The 4,281-nt window shown below is 42.7% G+C and overlaps 1 long non-coding RNA gene across 1 annotated transcript; it reads left to right on the forward strand.

Annotated features, from left to right (window-relative positions):
• The first annotated feature begins 445 nt into the window (after positions 1-445).
• LOC123147411 (uncharacterized) lies at positions 446-2,004 on the forward strand. Its single transcript, XR_006473181.1, has 4 exons — positions 446-774; positions 851-1,063; positions 1,249-1,576; positions 1,655-2,004. It is a non-coding gene; the product is annotated as an uncharacterized lncRNA (long non-coding RNA).
• Positions 2,005-4,281: the final 2,277 nt, after the last annotated feature.

Genomic DNA, 4,281 nt, shown 5'->3' on the forward strand with positions numbered 1-4,281 from the left:
TCTAAAAGTCCGATGCATCTCAAGGACAGTTAGTGGATGTGTCCCGAATCTAAGTAGTAGTACACAATTGTTGAAGGGTTATGCCAGAATAGAATTTCCAGCATTCATTTTTCAAGGTAGCATGGATTCGGGAACTTATTCATAGACAAATTAGAGAAATGGGATAATATATGTGCCCCATAGCAATGCATGGACGTTGTCCTAGTCAGGATTCAGAAGCAAGAAACATAGCAAATTAACCAAAGCGTGGATGCGCTAGCTGGCGATTTCATCACATACTACGTAGGGAAATCATTCTGATCACACAGCTCACCGGCACAACACTTAAACGTAAGACCTACATCATCTACAACGAATTCGCACATATCTCCACTCTTATAAAAATGCGAGTTGATGATGATGACGTGTCTGCCTTCATGCCAATTCTACCGTCCGATCTGAAACGTAAGGCTAAGATGGATTATACTCAATCTGCTTGCACTTTTGCAAAAAAACACCCCGCGCAGACATCCTTCTCGTTTCTCCTTCTCTCTCGACAGAAACCGAGTCTTCCAGAACACCTACCAGATTCCTCGCGGGCAGCCCCTCTGCTCTCTTCCCCGGCGAACCCCTCTAAGTTCCTCGCCGGCAGCCGCTCCTAGATTCCTCGCCGGCAGCCCCTCCCCTCCCTTCCCCGGCCACCGCCAGAGTTGGGCAAGAGTCCCTCCGCATCTCTACTTTTGGATCAGGCCGTGCAGGGCCATCGGAGATAGCAGCAGTTGCTACCATGCCCGAGTATGTTCTATGTAGTAAGTTATTTCGTTTTCGCTATGTGGTTTATGGGATTGATACCTTTTGTGTTGGTTTTCAGCCTCCATCATGCAGCCCTTTCTTCCTTGCTACCCATGAAGCCTAACAACGACAGGACCAACATGACCATGAGTATGCTCGAGCGATTCAGGCGGGGAGGTTTTCTGCCGGCGCCAAGCTACTCGTTCCCAGCGGCGGCGATGCCAAACTGCTAATATAGGACGAGCAGTATGTGCGCTGTGGATCTTTTCCAGTTTGCTTCATGTTTGATTAGGTGCGTATTGAGATGATCCTATCCTTGTCTCTGATTTTGTTTTTTCTAAGACCCCTCTTGTATTGTCGGTTTACCTCCGTAAAGCATGGGCTTTGTAAGATAAAGCCGGGTGGATTTGTTTCAGGTGCTTGGCTCGCCGTTTTTCATCCGTAATGTTTACACCGGTTTTTTTTCGAACCATGCAGGAGAACTGCATGTGATCATTAAAGAAAAAGAAACAAGTACCAAGTCCTAAGCAACATACAGAAAAGCGACCAAAACAAGACGAAGACAAGGGGCAACATACAGAAAAGCATCTGTAATGTTTACCCCGGTTTTCCCTGTTACACTTGTATCCAGCCGGTATACGAGATGCACGCCTCAGTCCGTCGTTTCTTTTCCGGACAGAAATCAATTGCGATTGGTAAGATACACCTGTAAGATAAATACCTCTGTAGAATATTACATCGATTCCAAGCGCAGAAGGACTTTAGGACAGAGAGGCAGCTTCGCAGGGGGGTCAACACGAGCAAGGTGGTTATTGTGTCTATTCTTATGTAGTTTATTTCAGAGAAGTCACACTAGTTTCTCACAAAATCTCTCTATTTGCAGATAAATTAGTCATGGAGCAGTCTTTAGTGAAGACTGATCTAGAACTGGCATACATTTATGAGTATGTGCAATTTTTTGGTGCGACTGAACTGGTCGTTTCTAAAAAATAGCCAAAACTCGTTTCACTATGCCACTACTGTTTTTGCATAGAATTAATGTCTATTTGGGTGGTGCCAAACTGCCAACAGAAGACGAGCTGTCTTCTCCTAAAAGAATGACAAAATTGTGTACCTGTATGTTATTTAGGGTTTGTATTGCATATGACCTAGAGTTATTTTCTGAATATGTTAGACATCACGTGGTAATGTGTATTCAGCTTAGTCAAGCAATATACCATTCGATTCCCTAGAGTGAGCAGCTATATTAATAATCAAACCAGGGCCATGACATTAGTTGCTATTATGTTTGTTTTTCCGACTATGAGGTAGCAAGTATTAGCATAACAACACCATAAATTATGTTATAACTGCTGCAAGGCATTTTTGGTAACATGTAATATTTCTGCTTTCTGCACAAGTGATAATAAAGCTTCTCATGAGAAGCTAGCACATAAGGCCATGGACACGAACTAGGAGCACTTGGCGACGATGCTTACCGGAATCTCACCCGCTGCTCTGTTGTCTAGGAATTAGTGCATAATTAGATGAAATGAATAGCTGCCGTTGAATACACCGCTCCATCGTAGATTGGCACAGTGCGTTCCTGTTTGCCCGCATTAAGTTAGGGCCAAAGCCGGACTGAAAGCACAAAGTATAGCTCGTCATTTATTGGAGTGCAAGGACTATTGAGCCACCTATACTTTATATCCACCTTACTAATAACACCAGTTGTACTGTTCAAGAGGAAGACTATCGTGGCATGAGTTCTGTGAGACCACGTTTAATAAGAGCAAATATAATAGAGCTGAGTCAGCGGGCTATAAGAAATAAAATAGTATATTTCTGCTTAGTTGGAGGAAAGAGAAAAGGAGAGAGAAGGTAAGTGGGCTCTTCGTGAAGAGCCAGCTCTAGCACGTGCTCCTAGACACTTTGTGAGAGTGAAAGATGGGCCACATAATAAAAAAATAATATACTTTTTGATCTACTATTATACATGTTGGTTATAAGATGGGCTGTAAATTACATGACACTGGCTTATAGCCAGCAGCTAGCTATACTATTAACCATGCTCTAAAAGAAAAACCAGGTATTGCTATCTAATGAAAATAAAGCTATATGCTCATCCAAGCAGATCGTATGTTATTAACACAAGTGTGTCTTTCACTATCTTATTTTCCTCCAAGGAAATCAATACGCAAGCGAGACGCATGCATGGTTGTGATTCCTGGTCTAAATTCTTTGAATATGATAGCACCAAGCAAAGGGGATCCATGCCTAGACATGCAGGGTCTGTTGGTTCAGACGTAGAGCATTAACTAACGAGTGTCATGTGGAACGCACCTTAGTAATGCCTTGGAAACGAAAGTTTTAGCCTGTACCAAGAATTTTAGCGCCAGATTTATTGTCAACCAGATTTTTATAGGAGTACTTTCACTAGTAGAAAAAGGGTCAAATGTGAAGCACATTAGTGCCGGTTTGAATTTGAGCCGGCACTGATGTGCCCATTAGTGCCGGTTCCAACGGCTAGGCGGGCGGACATCATTAGTACCGGTTCGTGGGCAACCATTAGTACCGATTCATGCCACGAACCGGTACTAATGAGGCTGTGTCAGGCTGTAGTCAGGCTGGGGCCCTCACGAAGACCTTTAGTACCGGTTCATGGCATGAACCGATACTAGAGTTTCTTAGTAAGCTGATTTTTAGTCCCACCTAGCCAAAAGAGAGGCAGTATGAGCGGTTTATAAGCCGTGAGTGCAGATACGATGAAGGAGAGGCGCAATGCTCACCTGCACATTGCTTAGCTTCAAGCCTTTCGGAATAGCATATATTGCACGGAGCTATGTGCAGTGCAGTCTACACTATTCCGAAAGGCTTAAAACTAATTAACCAGCATTGCACCTCTTTTTTATTTTTAATAACTTATTTGAACTCCGGACTTTTTGTGTTCAGTATGCAACATTCAAAACGACATCATCAATTTCCAACATGTTCTGATATCATTTGCTATTTTTCATTCATTTACCGATTTGTTTAGAGAGCTAAATGACCGTAAAATTGAAAAGCACTCCACAATAAACTCTGAAAAAGTTGAAACTTGGCATGATATCATCATTTCACCCGCATAGCATGTGCGAAAGAGTATAGAGGGTCACGGCAAAAACTAGACGCACTTCGTGTACAAACTGGACAATGTCTTTCGGAGTATTAGGGTTTTGGACGAGAACTCATCTGTTACACGGGCACTTCAATGTTTTTTATACTTATTTGAAATCCCGACTTCTTTTGCGTTCAGTACGCAACATTCAAAGCGGCGTCATCAATTTCCAACACGTTCTGACATCATTTACTGCTTTTCAGTCATTTACCGATTTGTTTGGAGAGCTAAATCACCGTGAAATTAAAAATGACTACAAAATGAACTATTTAAATGTTGAAACTTGCCATGGTATCATCATTTCACCCGCATTGCATGCGCAAAAGAGTAGAGAGGGTCACGCAAAAAACTGGACGCACTTCGTGTACAAACTG

This window comes from Triticum aestivum, chromosome 7A (genome assembly GCF_018294505.1).
Source record: "Triticum aestivum cultivar Chinese Spring chromosome 7A, IWGSC CS RefSeq v2.1, whole genome shotgun sequence".
In the NCBI taxonomy this organism is placed as follows: Eukaryota; Viridiplantae; Streptophyta; class Magnoliopsida; order Poales; family Poaceae; genus Triticum; species Triticum aestivum.